Genomic DNA, 18,069 nt, shown 5'->3' with positions numbered 1-18,069 from the left:
GTGCCCAGCCCCCACGTCCTTCTGGGCCAGCACAGTGTGCCAAGCATGGATGGGTCGCCTCTGGGAAAGGGTCTGGGGTACCTGCTGCTCAGAGTTTCAGCTGCACGTGGCTCAGTTTTCTGAGCTCAGCCTCGGGCGTTAAACCATCTCAGTCCTTCTCTCCCAGAGTTCCCTTTTTGCTTAAATTTATTTTTAAAGGTTTTTTTTTATGGAGGTGTAATTCACATAACATAAAGTTAACCACTTTAAAGCGTACAATTCAGTGGCGTTTAGCACAGTCAGACCGATGTACAACCACCAACTCCACGTAGTCCCAGAACATTTTCATCTCTCCGAAAGGAAACCCACGGCCTCTAACAGTCATTTCCCATCCCTCTCTCCTTCCAGCCCCTGGCTTTCTGTCTCTATGGATTTGCCTGTTCTGGACATTTCATATGCATGGAATCATGTAATATGTGATCCTTTTGCATCTGGCCTCTCTCACTGAGCATCATGTTGTCAAGGCCCATTCGTGCTGTATCCTGTGTCAGCACTCCATCTCTTTTTATAGCTGAATCATATTTCATCATTTGGCTATGCCACATTTGTTTATCCATCACAGTGGATGGACATTTGTGTTGTTTCCATCTTTGAGCTATTGTGAGTAATGCTGCTGTGAACAGGCGTGTACAAGGATTGGAACACCTGCTCTCATTTCTTCTGGGTGCGTTTCTGGGAGTGGAATCGCTGGGTCACCTGACTGTCCTTTGCTCCGACCAGAGGTTCTGGCTCCGCTCTCAGTGCCAGCTTGCCCCGAGTGGCCTCCTCAAGACCCCCTGGCAGCCTAGCATGGAGAGGACTGGGGCCTCATTCACACAGTTCGCCAGCCAGCTGAGCCACGTGTCAGGGTTCAGAGCATCCTCCCCAAAACATGACCAGTGCCTGGTAGGCCATTCCCAGCGCGACTCAGGAGTCTGAGGACCCTGCATGAAACAACGCTGAATTGTATCGGGAGGACCTCTGTCCTCATCAGCCCTTCCAGCCCTTCTGGTGGCATCGAGAAAGTCCCAGAAAGGGGCTGACAGGCCTTGAACACCTCTCAATACTTGTGATTTTCCTTCTCAGAAGACTTGGGGGGGGGGAGGGGAGTCCTATCCTTTGGCAAACAGCCAAAACCTAGAATCTAATGTCGGTGTCTGTTTACGTTGTGGCTGCTTTTATAGTTACTTTCTATTTATGGCAGGTTTTCCATGTAAGCAGATAAAGTGAGTTGATTTGCAGAAAAACGTGAAGTGAGTAAGCAGACAAATGGTAGGGGAGAAGGGAAGATGGCCAATGAGCCAGGGGATGACTGGGGTTTGGGGAAATTCCAGGAAATCAGTCCTACTGGACCAGGAAGCAAGAGACTCAGGCCCTATTTATGTTCAAATACTGCTCAGGGCTCTCTCTCTCTTCCTTCCTTTCCTTCTTTCTTCTTTTTATAAAATTACGTACAACCAAGTGCACTACCTTCAGTGTGTCTCCTGGTGAGTTTGGACCCACACATATGATTGGTAACCCTACTGTGGGCTCGGCAAGCTGAGGAGTCAAAAGAAAGATTACTTGGACTCTCAAGGTCTGGCAGTAGTGTTCTTTTATTCAGAGAATAGCATGGGAACAGGACCCATGGGCAGTAAGGAGCTGCAATGTGTGGAGGGTAGAGCTAAATTTATAACGCAAAGGTATGTGAGTTATTTCTTTACAAGACAAAGGAAAGATCATGAAAAAAGTCCTTAAAATGATATCAGGGCAGCTGGGTTCTGGTTATTGGGTGGTCCTATAACTTTGGATGCGAATCAGGTAGGCGCAGGTCAGGACGTCCCTGCTTCCCGGAGGATGATATAGATCGGTCTGCAGGGCAGGACGCCTTGGACTTCTCTCCCTGGGGCAGCCTCCATCCTCATCATAAAACCCCCACCCAGATATAGAACATCACTAAAAAGCTTTTTAAAAAATGAATGCCGGGTCAAACCTGCACGATTCTGCTCTGGCAGGTCTTGGGTGGAAACCAGGGGTCTGTAGTTTAAAGGTACCGTGGGGAACCCACTTGGGAGGTGCCGGTCTGGGGTCAGGATCCACAAGCGCAACCGTGGACTTGTTCCTGGTTGTTATCTTCCCTCCTGGCACGCCATGCCCTCTCCTGCCCGCATCCTCAAGTCTGCGTTGTCCGGCTGGCAGGTGGTATAGCCCCTCACAGTCTACAGGGCTGGAACATGTGGGGGTTGTTATCATTTGGGCAGGCGCACAGTCACAGTCACTCAGGGAGCTGGCACCTGCCTGACGAGCGGCAGAGGCTGTACCAGGGCCCACTGGTAACATTCAAAGTGGTGGCCCGGATCCAAACACGTCTCCTCAACCTGGGGCCCTCGGAGAGCTGTTAGCACAGAGACAGGTTGTGAAAGTCCCAGAGAGAAACTGGGGGAGCTGGATGGGACGAGTTGCTTTCGTCCGGGACAGTTTGCCAGGTGGGCCTCGGTTTACAGCAGAGCAGCACGGGCGTCAGTGCTTGCCGCCCCTGTGCCAGTGGCACACATAGGCAATGGATTGCAGCACTCTCTCCCTAAGCCGGCGTCTCAGTCTTGGCTCTGGACATTTGGGGCCAGATCACTTTTTATTGACGGGTGGGAGGGGTGATCCTGTGCATCATAGGAAGTTTCACAGCATCCCTGACCTGGACCAACTAATGCCAGTATCACCCCCTACTGCTGGTGAGTTGTGACAACCAAAAATGTCTCCAGACACTTCCAAGCGTCCCTCTGGATGCAGTTCAGGGGCCTGGATGGTGTCGACGAAAATAATCCATAACCAATCTATAAATGAAAATTTGGGTGAGTTTATTCTGAGCTGAAATCTGAGGACCATGGCCCGGGGCCTTTCTTCCCGAAGGAAGAAAGGGCACCAAAGAAGTGAGGTATACAGAGTGGTTATATACCCCCAAACAGGATGTTTCACACATGATTGAAATGTCCCTCCCACAACAGTCACAAGATTGCCCTGTCGGCACAGCGCTTGATGGACACAGCAGGTAGTGGTCAGCTATCTCGGAGGGCGTAGCAGGAGGCAAGTCTATTGTCTCGAGCTGGGTGGTCATAGGTGAGCGCAGCAATCAGTTTCTAGCCTAAGGAAAGATGCTTAATCCTTAAGGAGATGCCAAAGTTGGGAGGGGGAGGGAAGTTGCACCTTTATCTCAAGGGCCTTTGCTCTTGCCATAGGGAATATCTAAAGCAGATATACAATGCACGCTCAACAGCCACGGTCAGGCCCTTTAGGAAAGACAAGGTCAGGCCAAATTAGGTTGATACCAAATGGCTTCCTCATATTCTCCAATATATCTTATTGCATGCCATTTTTATTTGTCAACGGCCACCACCGGTTGATTAGAGCTGGCCTGGGTGGAGCCTCTTTGCCAGCCCTGCTGGATGTGGAGTGTCCTGGTTTGCATATTTGAGCTCTGGCACCTTGACTCCTTCCAGGACCTCTGTGGCATCATGTCAAATGCGGATAGCCACGCTTGACTCCCAGTGTCCTGCTCTTGGCCCTCGTCCACCCTTCCTTGCAGGGGCAGGCGCTTGTCAGAGCAACTCCAAGGAGCACCTGGCCCATCACAAATCTGGCCTCTCCAGGTGCACAAGAGTCAGCCTGTGCAGGGAAGGTGGGGCACGTTCCGTTAAAGAAACCCCCAGGGGCACATTCGCTTCCACACATCAGCAAAGGGCCTCACCCAGCCCCTTCGTGCAGAGGCTGATGCAAGAGGCTCCAGGATTGCCGGCTCAAGCAGGAAGTGTGAACAAAAACCACAGCAGTGGCTGCTTGCTCAGGGGAGGGGCGGAGGCGCTGCCAGCCTCTGCTCAGTATTTAGAGTCCAGCAGGCCTCAGTGAAGCTTGCATAAGAGGGACTTGGAAGAGGCTCACAGAAATGGGCCCCTCCCTCTGGTCGCACACGCTACCCTTGGTGTCACACCGCAGGTTTCTTGTAAAATTCTTTAGGACAAGGCCCAAGGACGAGGCCTAGTCAAAAAAGTAGTCAGCGGAGCCTGACCAGAGTTTGGTCAAGGAGAGAGCCATTGTCGCGGATTGTTGAGGACGGCGGGCGTCCTGTTAGTACTCTAGTATCATTGTTACACGGAGGAACGGAGACTCAGAGAGGCCTGGTCCCTTGCCCAAGGTCCCCCAGCGCCATGGTCAGGTGGGCGTTTGAGGCCAGCACAGCCACGCTGGGCCCAGATGTGTTACCACGGAACACCCATGTCCAGTGATGGACGAGTGGCCAGGCTTTTCCTTTCTGCTACACTCCCTGTCTCTCCCTCATCAGACCCCAAGATATGGGATGAAGCAGATGACCCAGAGGCCCGTTCCTCGACATCTTTCGGGGTTTTTCTGAGAGTCAGAGGGAGGGACCGAGGCCTTTCTAACCAGCCATCAAAGCCATGTTGTTTTCCCTTTAATTCAGAACCAGTAGGGTCCTAGTAGAACAGGTGGCCCTCAAGGAAGGTAATTGAGGAACTATTCACCGAGATGAGGGCCCTGGGGCTGGCAAGAGCAGGAGTTAGGACCACCAGGGTCAAGGACACCTAGCGATTCCCATGGGAGGGGCCACCTGAGAGGTGCTGGGGGAGTGGCCCCTTCCCCATGATGGGCGTCCCGTGAGGGAACATGGCCTCTTCCCCACAGGACGGAACTGGGAGACCATCTCTCGCTGGCCTCACTCTCCTTCGACCACAGGTCTCCAGGCTCCTGCAATAGCGTCCCCACTGGCCAAACCCAATGGAAGCTGGTCGGTGGGTGAACCAGCAGGGAAGCAGGCCCTGGAGGGCAGCTCCTGGGCCCAGGGCAGGGAGGGAACAGCAGAGCAAGGGTCCAGGGGACAGGCGGCAGCAGCGCCAATCCTGGCAGGTCTGGGCCGAGCAGGCTGGATTACGATGCCAGCTGGCTCCAGGTAGGCTGGGGTCACGGGAGGAGAGGGTGGAGAGAGAGGCAGAGGCAGCCAAGGATTACAGGTCCGGGGATGAGTGCGCGGTTCCGCATCGGTGCTCCTGGGAACTGTCCCCAGCAACAAACTTGAAAAGAGCTCACGTCAGGCTGAATGAGGCCGGGACAAGCCGTAACTACAGGCCTGTGCCCGGGAAGTGGGGTCAAGTCCCGATCTGTGTGCCGTGGAGCCTCGCTGGCGCCCTCCTCCATGCCCTCCAGGCACCAGGACCTGCCTCTGTCGGAGCATTCCTCCAGGATCCTGCTTGGCTAAGCTCTCCAGCAGCCAGAACAGGCTGGCACGAGGAAGGGGCCCCCTGTGACTGACTGAGTAGTGGACGGCAGTGGAGATGTGATGAAGGACAGTGATGGAGCACCCATCCGAAATGGAACCTTCCTACCTCCTTCTGTCAGTAGTGAGGACTCTATTCAGGGCTGCCACATACAGTAGCAAGGTTTGTACACTGCACAAAGGCACCTGGTACTGGCCCGTGCTCTGCATGCACCCTGTGCCCCCTGGTCTGGGCCTCCTCCAGCTCAAGGATGAGGCATCTGCTTCTTTGCATCCACTAGCCAAGCCTCCCGTGGGACGGTGTCTGCCCAGAGGGAGTGCTTTTCAACCATGCATCCCCCCAGAGGGGAAAACTGTTTTAGTTCTCACCAAGTCACCTGCTCCAGCTATCACCATGTAACAAATCAGCCTGGCAGTCTCACGGGAGTGGGACTTCCTACATGGAGATTCTGGGCTCCAAGAGCGACTATTCCAAGAAAGGGGAAGTGGAAGCTGCCAGCCTCTGAAGGCCTGGCCTGGAACAGGCACAGTGTCGCTTCCACTGGATTCTACTGCTCCAGCAGCCATGGAGCCCACCCAGACTCGAGGAGAGGAGTTGTAGACCCCAGCCCTGATGGGAGGAAGGCCAAAGACTTTGTGCGGCTGTCTGTAACCCACCGCCACGCCTTATCCATTGAGGGGTGCCCAACGGAGGCCCTGGCTCTAGGAACCGGAGGGACCCCAGCATGAATAAAATCCCACCCCTGCTTTCTGAGAGCCTCCAGTCTTGTCGGGCCGAAGAGGGTTCACAGAGTGACAACATGAATCCCATGTGGGTTGTAGCTGCGGACGGTTAGGGTGTCCCGTGAAGGTGCTGGTGGCCCGTCGGGGGGACCCTCGGTAAAACCCTTGACAAATAAAAATGGCAAGCAATAGGATATATTGGAGAATATGAGGAAGCCATTTGGTATAAACCTAATTTGGCCTAACCTTGTCTTTCCTAAAGGGCCTGACCGTGGCTGTTGAGCATGCATTTTGTATCTGCTTTAGACATTCCCTATAGCAAGAGCAAAGGCCCTTGAGATAAAGGTGCAACTTCCCTCCTCCTCCCAATTTTGGCGTCTCCTTAAGGATTAAGCATCTTTCCTTAGGCTAGGAACTGATTGCTGCGCTCACCTGTGACCGCCCAGCTCGAGACAATAGACTCGCCTCCTGCTAGCCCTCTGAGACAGCAGACCCACTACCTGCTGTGTCCATCAAGCGCTGTGCTGACAGGGCAATCTTGTGACTATTGTGGGAGGGACATTTCAATCATATGTGAAACACCCTGTTTGGGGGTATATAACCACTCTGTGCACCCCACTTCTTCAGTGCCCTTTCTTCCTTCAGGAAGAAAGGCCCCGGGCCATGGTCCTCAGATTTCAGCTCAGAATAAACTCTCCCAAATTTTCATTTATAGATTGGTTATGGATTATTTTCGTCGACACCCTCTTGATCAGCCAGAAAGGACTGAACCTCACACCTTCCTGGATGTTACGGGCGTGGCCAGGAGATGCCTCCCTGTGACAGGGGAGAGGCGGCTTCACGGCGCGGTGGGTCGGAGCCCGGGGGCACGTGTGGACCCAATGTGTGATAGTGGGGGACGCAAAGGACACGAGGGACTGTGAGAAGGAGGATCAACATGGACCAAGCAGAGAGGCAGGAGAGCGGAGGTCTAGGGAGGAAGCCATTCCATCATCAGGAAGGACCCCCGTCTGTGACCTTGTTGCTGCCCCCAAACAGCCAGTTGAACTGTTTTCTGGAACTTTCTCTGATTGAGAGGACACAGCCAAGAAAATCTAGACTTCTGTCCTATTAGGCATTTGGACATCCCAGAGGGACCCAGGCCACCTGAGGAGTGGGTGTGTGGAGGCGCTGGCTCCTGGGTTAGGGGCAGGTCTTGTCCCTGAGGGTCGAGGGGACTTTCCAACGGGGCCATGCAGACCTGGGAGAGAGAGGTCCACCCCTGACAATCTCCTGACCACACGCACGGAAATTGCCAGAAGTCCCCTTGCCTACTCCTTGTTTCTACTCCAGGCTGAACTGGAGCAGGCGGCCCACACTCGCTACAGCTGTTCCCTGCCCAGGCGTCTCTCCTGGGGGCCTCCTGCAGCGACTCGGCCTGTCCTCCTGCTCCTCTGGTCACAGGATCCACAGAGTCGGCAAGGGGGCCCGGGAGATCTTAAAGCTCTCACCTGAAGGACGGGGAGACAGAGGTCCCGAGAGGGGAGCTGCCTTTTCCCAGATCCCTCTCCCGTCAGTCTCCAAGCTGCGTTAGAACTCTTCTCATGTCAACTCTGAGCTTGTTGCAACTGCAAACCGCACAGGGACCTAAAGTCAACAGTGACATCTCCCGCTCCTCTTCCTCTTCCCTCCTCGTCACGCTCCTGAGGGAACCCAGCTCCTTCCCTCTGACATCTCCTGGGAAGATCCGGAGGGGCCAGCAGCAAGCAGTGGCTCTTCTGTGAAATGAAAGACCCTTGCCCTGGGGATGCTGAGCAAGCTGGGGTAATTTTGCATTTCAAAAGAAGAGCTGGGTTCCTAGAGACAGCTCACTCCATTGCTGAGTATTGCCTCTCTTTCAAAGTTGGTTTGGTTTGGTTTTTGAGAGTGTATGGGGTTCCTGGGGCTGCCGTAACAAATTACCACAAATGAGGGGCCTTAAAACAGCGGGAATGGATTCTTTCCCAGTTCTGGAGGCCAGAAGTCTGAAGTCAAGGTGTAGCAGGACCCCGCTCCCTCCAAACACCCTTGGGTAGATTCCTTCTGTATTAGTCAGGTTACCCCAGAGACCACGGGGCCAAAATACAGAAAGAGATTTTATAAGGAACTGGCTCACGTGATTGCGGAGGCCGACAAGTCCTAAGAGGCGCAGGGTGAGCGGGCAAGCCAGGACGCGGGAGAGCTGATGGTGTCGCTCCAGTCCAAAAGCCAGCAGGCTCAAGACCCAGGAAGAACTGATGTTTCAGTCTGAGTCCAAAGGCAGGAAAAAACTGTTGTCCCAGTTCCAAGGCCATTAGGCACGAAGAATTCTCTCTTACGCAGCAGAGGGTCGACCTTTTTGTTCTACTCAGGCCTTCGACTGGTTGGATGAGGCCCACCTGCATTTTGGAGGGCAATTTACTTTACTCAGTCCACCAATTTAAATGTTAATTTCATCCAAAAATATGCTCCCAGAAACACTCAGAATAATGCTTGATCAAATATCAGCGCACCCTGTGGCCCCGTCAAGTTGACACATCAAATTAATGCTCACATCTTTCTTGCCTCTTCCAGCTTCTGATGGCTTTAGGCTTTCCTTGGCTTGTGGCCGCATCGCTCCAATCTCTGCCTCCATCATCGTATGGACTTCTCCCTGGATCTGTGTCTCAAATCTCCCTCTCCTGTCTCTTATAAGGACACAAGTCGTCAGATTTTGTAACTTAATCACAGCTGCCAAGATTCTATTTCCAAGTAAGTTCACATTCACGGGTACCAGAGGTGAGGACTTTGACGTGTCTTTGTGGCAGAGACTCTTCAACCCACTACATCACGCTGGAGGAGGGTGGGCCCTAGATCCAACGACGGGTGTCCTTAGAAGAAAACACGTGGAGACACAGAGAGCAGAAGGCCGTGCGAAGAGGGACAGAGACTGGAGCAAAGGCAAGGAGCACCGAGGATTGAGGCCGCCGCCAGAAGCCGGAAGGGTTAGGAGAAGGGGCTGCCCTAGAGCCCTGAGAGGCAGCGAGGCCCCCGTCAGACTTCCGGCCTCCAGACCTGGGAGAGAATCAGCTTGTGTTGTTTCAAGTCCCCAGCTTGTGGTATTTGTCATGGTCGCCCCCAGACACTCAGGCACCCTGTTGGTTTTCCTGTTTCTATTTCTCGTACATTTAAGCTATACGTTGACCTCGTATTTTCCTTGCCATTTGTTTCTGCCTTGGATTTATCATGAAATCAGGCTATGAGGAAAGTATCTGACTTTTTGACAAAAAGAACCTGAATCCTCTTTCCCGATTATGTATGTACGAGGGCGGACAGAGGCACCTTGGGACAGTTGGAGAGCAGAGGGGTGAAGGCCCGGGAGAAGGTACAGAGGAAAAAACACAGAGCACGCTGTGCGCCCCGCGCCTCCCGGGGCTTTGCCGTCCGCCCTTCCACCCTCCGGCACGGCCCTCCTGCCGCCATTCCTCACTGACTCCAGCCCAGAACTTTCCCCACAGCCGGGGGCCCGAGAGCCATGGATTAGCCAAGACCCTAACCCCTCCTGTCCCAAGTCTGCCAATGCTGTGAGCGACCCCATTGGCCCACCTGCCCCCGTGGCCTCAGCTGTCACCCTCTTTGTGTGCTGGGAAGTGAAACATGTCAGCAAACCTGGCACTGGGCCCCTAGACCAGCCTGATGGCCTATTGCCATCTCCGTCAGTTTCCTTTTGTTGTAATTACCACAAATTTAGTGTCTGAAAACACAGAGGTACTCTCTGAGAGTTCTGGAGGCCAGATGTCCAAATTGGGTCTCACGGGGCTAAAGTCAAGGTGTGGGCAGGGCTGGTTCCTTCTCGAGGCTCCAGGGGGGGATCCGGCTTCTGGAGGGGCCTGTATCCATTCTCTCATGGCCCCACATCACTCCTGCCTCTCCTTCTGTCATCACATCTTCCTCTCTGACTCTGACCCTCTGTCTCCATGATAAAGACCTTCGTGATGACGTTGGGGCCACCTGGATGATCCAGGATCGTCTCTCATCTCAACATCCTTCACTTCATCCCATCCGCAAAGTCCCTTTTGCCTCACAAGGGCGCATGTGCACAGGTCCCTTCTGGAGGTCAAGGTGTAGATTCCACTTCCACGTCCTTCTGTCATCACACAGCGGCCAGAGGGACCCTCTTTAGAAGGTAAATCCCTTCACAACACCCACTGCCCAGCTCACCACCTCCTGCAGCTCCCTGTGGTGCTTAGAACAGAATCCAAACCCCTCCCCATGCCCACAGCCCCATGGAAAGTGCTCCTGCCTCCCCACCCCACCCTCCCTCACGCTGCCGTGGCCCCTAGTACCCGCTGTCACTCCTTCCTCTGGTCCCTTCCCGCCCCCATCCTGGAGGAGCCCTGGTCCTCTGTATCATGCTGTCCTGTTTAATTTATTCACACTTTCATCATTATCCCAAACTCTCTGTGTATCTGTTCACAGATCTGTATCCTGTCTGTCTCCCCTCCATGAACTAACTGTGAGGTCCGTGAGCTTGGAGGCCTCTCCATGAGCCTGGAGGGTCCCGAGGACATGGTGGACCCTCAATAAATATTTGTAAAACAGATGAGGATTCCAGCAGGGGCTAACGAGTTAAAGTCAGCCCTGTCGCCTGTTTCTTGGCACAGGTTTATTGTCCAGTTCCTGGCCAGTTATTCAGATGCACAAAGAGCTCTTGGCCTCGCTGGGGGAGAACAGAGGGGACAGTGTACTGTGTCATCGCTCAAGTCTCCGGCCTCTGGACGTTCATTGTGCCTCTTCAACAGATGAAGTTCCCTCCATCTGAAACGAAACGACACAGTGCATCACGGAGCTGTGCTGCTCTGCTGGGTCTTCTCCACCCGCGATCTGGAAATCTTGCTTATTTGACCCAACACTTCCAAATCCAAGCTTGGCCTTGGCTATTGGCAGCAGAGAATTCTATTCATTGGCTGGGTGCCACTGAGCTTTGCAACCACCATGGGATAAATGATACCCCACGTCTTGGCAGCAGGACATGGCTTGTTCTCCCTCTGGCGGGGAGAGTCTTGGGGAACCAGGAAGGTGGTGATGTTAAGAGACAAGTGGCAGCCAAGTCCGGGAGGCAAGAAGCACAGCCGAGTCCCAGCACATTCGCCAGCCACTCCTGCCCCGAGTCGCAGAGATCTTTACTCGGTTCCAGCGTGGTTATTAATTATAGCACGATGTACAATTATCTCCGGAGAATGTGAGCGTTGCATGATTTTGCCCAGGGCTGAAAGGATGTGTCCATTAGTCAAGCAGATGGAAGGGCAATGAAGCAAGTCTTCTCTGGGTTAATAAAGACGGAAAACCTAATGTGAGTTTATTTTCATTTGCTTCCCCAGGGAGGAACCCTCCAGAGACCCTGGAGACCCCAAAGAGCAGAGCAAAGAGGCCAAAAGTGAACACCAAAGTAGGGACAATTGGTTTGCTGTGCACAGGAGAGGGTCCACGGGTGTTCCACAGGGTCACCTGGAGCCCCTGCAAAGCCACAGGTGGGAGTTTACCATCAGTGCCCCCACCTGCACCACGACACACAATGATGTGTCGAGTCACATTTTGCACAATGAATTTCTGCATCCTTGTTAAGCCCACATTTGTATGAGGCAATGTACAGTCGAACTGACTCCTGACCATCCCATGGACAAGGGACCTCAAAGGTCAGCTCACGCCTCGTGCGCACAGAGCAACACTCCTTGTCTCCACCCCCAGGACCGTCGCCTCGGATGCTCGGGGCACATCCTGCTCCCCTCTTCTGGCCTTGTCTGTTAGAACCTGCAGGATCCTATATGTTCATTCTCAAGGAATGAAGTAGCCGAAGGGACCCAAGAATTGCTGGGCTCTCATTCCAAGGGATTAATGACGTCCCCATCCAGTGGAGAAACTCCGAGAAGCTGCTTTCCTCCAACTTGACTTCTGACTCCTGCTCTTTTGTTCCTTGTGTCATTTTTCAGTAGTTCCCCAAAGATTCCAGGCAGGGTGTGAGTCTTGGGTTGGAAGGAAAGGAAACTGCCAAACGCAGACTTCGGGCTGTTTTAAGAGCATCTCCCCTGAGCAAAGGACACAGCAGCTCCCGACATTGCTCTTGGGTCTGAAGATTCACCCGTCACTTTTGAATAAAAATTACAAACAATAGCTGGTTTGGCTTTGCCTTTTGAAATTGAGACTGGCGACTGGACAAAATCCTGGCAAAGAACAGAGGTGAGTCCAGGAGAAGCCAGTGGCTTGGATGGTGAGAGGTGGGGCATGTCTATGTGAGAGCTCAGTGGAGGGTCTCCAGAAGCCCAAGCGAATTCCCACAGACCCCGGGCCATAAGGAAATGGTCAGGGAAAGTGCTTGGCAACCTCTGGCTTCCCTCCTTACTCTCGATTCTTCCAGTGTCCAATGTGGGAAGACACTGTGGAGCCATTTCACTCGGGATTGAAGGAACACGTACTGGTTTTCTGTGAAATCACGGCGGGTCCAACCTCTCCCCCGTACGTTGTTTTGTCCTTCATGGATATCTGGAAAGCTAAGGCCTCTGCCGCTTCTTTTTTTCTCCATATTGTCTTTGTCGTTCTCAGTTCTCTACATTTCCATTTAAATTTTAGAATCAGCTTGCCAGTTTGCAGCACACGTGCTCATGCGCGCATGCGCATGCGCACACACACGGAAAGCCCTCTGGGATTTTGTTGAGGTGGCGTTGAGTCTATAGCTCCGTTTGGGAAGGATTGACACCTTCCTAATAACGAGTCTTCACTCAGTTACTCAGATTCGCCCCTCCATCTCTTCAGGGCTCCTGAATACTTTGTAGTATTCAGTGTAGAGGTTTTGCACGTATTTTGTTTGATTTTTTCATAGGCATTTGACATTTTTTGATGCTCTTATAAATGGCAACTTTTTTGCTTAGCGTAACACCCTCAAGGTCCATCCATGTTGTCACAAATGGCAAGATTTCATCATTTTTTTATGACTGAGCAGTATTCCATTGTATATATATATACACCACGTCTTCTTTATCTATTTATGTGTGAGTGGTTACCAGAAGGAAGCGGGTGGAGGGAGGGTGAAAGAGGTAAAGAGGGACATATGTTCCGTGACGGATGGAAACGAGACTTTTGGTGGTGAACATGATGCAATCTGTCCAGAAGTTGAAACATCATAATGTACACTTGAAGTTTATATAACGTTAGAAACCAATGTGACCTCAATAAAAAAAAGCAACTTTTAAAGATTTTTATTTTCTATTTGTCCATTGCTGCTATGTAGAAAAGCAACCAACTTTTGTATATTGATCTTGTATCCAGAATTTAGCCAAATTTACTTGTTAATTCTGATAGATTATCAGTAAATGCCTTTGGATTTTCTACATTATGCTGTGTCTGAATAATGACAGCTTAATCCTGCCTTCTCAAACCTTATGCCTTTTATTTCTTTTTCCTGCCTTTTCGCACTGGCTAAGCCCTCCCACGCAATGCTAAGATGTAGTGAGAGAGGACATTACAGCTTCACCAATTTCTTACCCCCTTCTCCCAGCAAAAAGCTTACGAAGGACTCTGGGAAGATGGCCCTGGCAGTACCACTTTTGGATATTCCAAAATCCCCACTTAAAAACAGATAGTACAACTAGATAGAAAAATTATAATTCCAGGAACTCTCACGAGTGTATAATGCAGTTTTCCAGAGGCCATATGACATGCTATAGCCCAACAGATGAAACGCAGAAGCAGACATAAGAATCCAACTGTCTTCTATACGCTAGACATTAAGACATTTGCAGAAACATAAAACTATGCTGCTCTTCTCACCAAATGTTGTGTTTTAAGAAATAGTTACTTTTCATTTAGAAATAGGTTGTTTAACATGTAATAGGATTATTATTGCTATTTTATTTTTATTTTATTTTTTATTTTTATTTTTTTGAGGAATATCAGCCTTGAGCTAACATCTGCCGCCCATCCTCCTCTTTTTGCTGAGGAAGACTGGCCCTAAGCTAACATCCGTGCCCATCTCCCTATACTTTCCCTATACTTTACATGTAGGAGGCCTGCCACAGCATGGCTTGACAAGTGGCGTGTAGGTCCACACCCAGGATCCGAACTAGTGAACCCTGGGCCCCAGAAGCAGAACATGTGAACCCAACTGCTGTGCCACCGGGCCAGCCTCTATTATCGCTATTTTATTTTATTTTTTTAAAGATTAGCACCTGAGCTAACAACTGTTGCCAATCTTTTTTTTTTTTTTTTTTCCTGCTTTTCCTCCCCAAATCCCCCCAGTAGATAGTTGTATATTTTAGTTGTGGGTCCTTCTAGTTGTGGCAGGTGGGACGCTGCCTCAGCGTGGCCTGACGAGCAGTGCCACGTCCGCATCCAGGATCCCAACTAGCAAAACCCAGGGCTGCTGAAGCGGAGTGCGCGAACTTAACCACTCGGCCACGGGGCCTGCCCCTACTTAGTGCTTTTAAGGACAAGTCTAGTCTCTCTCTAGGTTGGGTGTTGAACTTCCAACACCACTACTGTGTGGGAGGAAGGAGTTTGTTCTGGTCTCATTGTCCAGAGGAGACGAGGGTGGGAACCGATGTGGGGTGGCCACAGGAACCGGGAGAAAGGATGGTCACTGAGCCACCACGGCAGCTGAGCTGGAGAGCCGGGGGGCTGGAGTGGGTGCAGGGTCTGTGGGCACAACGATGCTTACCAGCCTCTCCCAGGCACAGAAACTTCCTGGGCTGATGGGACCCAGCAGCTTAAGCAGGTCCTGGCTCAGGGTCCAGGAGGCGGCTGCAACTCCTGGTATGGCTGCCCTGATGCAGGGAAAGCCACAGACTCAGTTTCTTTGTGCTCGGTTCCCTGATTTGCAAAATAAAGCAAGGGTATTCTGCAAGTGAGTGCGTCAGGGGAGAGAATTCAGGGAGCAAGACTAATGGCATACGGGTCTAGAATTAATCATATCTCCAGAGAAGAGCAGGGAGAGGGCTGAGCCATGGAGGGGGGTGGGGTGGGGCGGGGGAAGCTGGCTTCCATCACCCTGAACGCACAGCATCGTCAGAGCCATAGGAACTCAAGTGTGGAGCGGTGACCCTGTGCCAGGCGCTGTAGGAAGCAGCTCACCCTTCTCAACCTCCCTAAGCTCTGCTCTCAAGTCTGAAGGCACGGCAGCAATGCCGGTGTGCAGGGATCACATGCTTTCCCAGCCCAATATTGTTCAGAGGTCACAGCAGGAAGAATAGGGACTCAGCTGAGGAGAATGTCCTGTTTCTCCCCGAAGGGCAGAGCGACCCTGCGTGAGGGACTCACAACTCTGGTCGGTTACCCCTGTCTCCCCACAGCCCTGCAAGGTCGTCACTGTTTTTTTCCTGTGGTCACTGATTCAGAGAAGCAACGCTCCTTGATGTGGGCTTGGCAAGCCAAGGAGTCAAAAGAAAGATTTCTTGGACTCTCGAGGTCGGGCAGTAGCGTTCCTTTATTCCGAGAATAGCGTGGGGACAGGACCCGTGGGCAGTGAGGGCTGCAATGTGTTGAGGGTAGGGCTAAATTTATAAGGCATAGGTATGTGAGTTATTTCTTTAGCAGACAAAGGAAAGATCATGTAAAAAGTTGTTAAAATGGTGTCAGTGCAGGTGGGGTCTGTTATCCGGTGGTCGTATAACTTTGGATGGGAGTCAGGTCAGGACGTCCTATGCTCCCGGAGGACGGTATAGATCGGCGTGTAGGCCTGGACGCCGGGGCTTCTCTCCCTGCGGCAGCCTTGACTCTCATCTCTCCTCACCTCACCAGTATGTCTTGGAGCCCCAAACACCTTGGCCCTATTTTACAATCACAACGAAATACCAATCGTCCAGGGATGAAATCACTGACATTCTCGGCTGTGTGGCCAGCGGCCCCTGAGCAAGAGAAACAAATGACTCAGTGTCCCCTTTGGCACACGGGTGGCAGACATTTTGATTTCTGCATTCCTAACCCACGGTTTGTTTTGATTTTTTTTTTTAAAGATTTTATTCTTTTTTCCTTTTTCTCCCCAAAGCCCCACAGTACATAGTTGTGTATTCTTCGTTGTGGGTCCTTCTAGTTGTGGCATGTGGGACGCTACCTCAGCGTGGTTTGATGAGCAGTGCCATGTCCGCGCCCAGGATTCGAACCAACAAAACACTGGGCAGCCTGCAGCGGAGCGCGTGAACTTAACCACTCGGCCATGGGGCCAGCCCCTTGTTTTGATTTTTTGAGTGGAACCCGATGCCCTGTGGGTAGTTGGACAAAGGCATTGGGGTTTGGGAGACAAGAGTTGAAGCAGGGCCCGGCCTCAGGGAGGTTTTCCTATGGAGAGATTCTCTTCTGTCTTCTAGAGTAAATAACTCATCCTCTCAACCTCTAGATGCTGCGTGGAAGTAAATCTCGAAGGATGTCCTTCGTCAGTGCTTTGGCTGTGGCGTTTGGGGTAGAATCTGGAGGATGGGCATCAGGGAAACACAGCTAGCATGAAGGTTCTATGGGTGGACACTTCCAAATGCTGTTCTAGGCATCACCAGGTCTGAAAGGGCCACAGTCACAGAAGGAGGGAGGGGAACTCTATCTAATTAATGAGACTCTCAAAAAACCTCTAATTCCCACTACTGCCCAAGATTCTAGATGATTTCCGTCCTGGAGAACTCTGCCTCATCACATCTCAGCCATGTGCAAGGCTGCAGCAAAGCCTGTGGTTTATACTAAGGAGTGAATGACGGACAGAGAACAAAGCAATCAGAGAGATAAGGAGGTCAGTGTGTACCCCAAAGGGGATGGGAGAGGTCAGTGTTGAGGGTGGGTGGGGAGAACGCCAAACGAACGCCCCAGCCATCTTCCTCCATAGCCCCAAGGCATTTGAGAGACAACCGGGAACTTCCACTTGGGGGGCGTTTTCTCCCAACAGCAGCAGGTGAGACTCCAGGGTGGGAGTGACACTGGGGGGGAGGGTTTAGGGTCTGCACTCTGAGAAGCGAGCCGTATGCCGCGTGGGATCCTGGATGGGACCAGACAAAGGACAACAGTGGAAAACCCAGCAAAGTCCAAATGAAGCCTGGAGTCTGACTAATCGTCACGTCCCAGTGTCAGCGTCTCTGTTCTGACCAACTTATCAAGGTCACGGGAGATGAAGACACAACTCTCAGAACTATCTTTGCAACTTTTCTGCAAATCCAAAATTATTCCAAAAGAAGAAAATGTATCTGGTAAAAAAAAAAAAACAAGCCACATGTGAAAGTGCCAGGAGGCTGGAGAAAGTGGAGCGGGGCAGGTGGGGTGGGCAGAGGGCGGAGGGTGGAGCAGGGGCTGGAGAGCCCAGGCTACACATGGTGGAGAGGGACGTGCCGTTCTGTCTGCGGGAGGTCTGGAGGCCACCAGGCTCTGGTTCTTCCCTCACTGGGACGGAAGAGATGATAATGTTGACAGTCAGGATTATAAGAACGCAACTGGCCTCTAGCCTGAGCACTTGGCAAGGGGGTTCCTCACCTGGCAGGCAGAAGGAAGGATTCTTTCTGTGCCCACTTGTTTTCAGAACAGTTGAGCAAACAGTAATTGATGGGTTTCCATGGACACCTAAAGACATGGGTGATGGTGACACCAGGGACTGCAAACGTCCTGTATCTGGTTGGTCTCCTTTTCCCCCGGTGCTGCTCTGTCCTTCTGGATTCTGAGAGCCTGGCAGACTCCACCAGGGTCCCAGGGCTCCAGCCGCTGCTCCTGTGTGCTGTGCGCATGCGTGTGAGAACCACAGGCTCCCCTTCTTCCCTCGATTAGTCCTGTCTGTGAAACTATTGCTCAACCTGCACTGAAGGCCCTCTTAAAACACAAGGAACAAAAATGCAGCTTCTAACACATTATACTTGTCTGAGAGGTAAGAGTGAATTGGGAGAAGTCACTTTTCGAGCCATCTCCATCCCGGCCCCCTCACGGCCAGCCTGCAGGTGAGGCAGGGCAGCAGGCTGCACGTGATGCAAGGTTAGCATGTCGTGCCTAGCCCCGGCTACGCCATCTGTGTTGAAGGGCTGACGTCTAGTGGCTGGCTCTGATATTGCCAGGCTTGGTGCTTCTACCAACTTCTAAGC

Source organism: Equus przewalskii, chromosome 3 (assembly GCF_037783145.1).
Source record: "Equus przewalskii isolate Varuska chromosome 3, EquPr2, whole genome shotgun sequence".
In the NCBI taxonomy this organism is placed as follows: domain Eukaryota; kingdom Metazoa; phylum Chordata; class Mammalia; order Perissodactyla; family Equidae; genus Equus; species Equus przewalskii.
Note: the sequence above shows the minus strand (reverse complement) of the source record.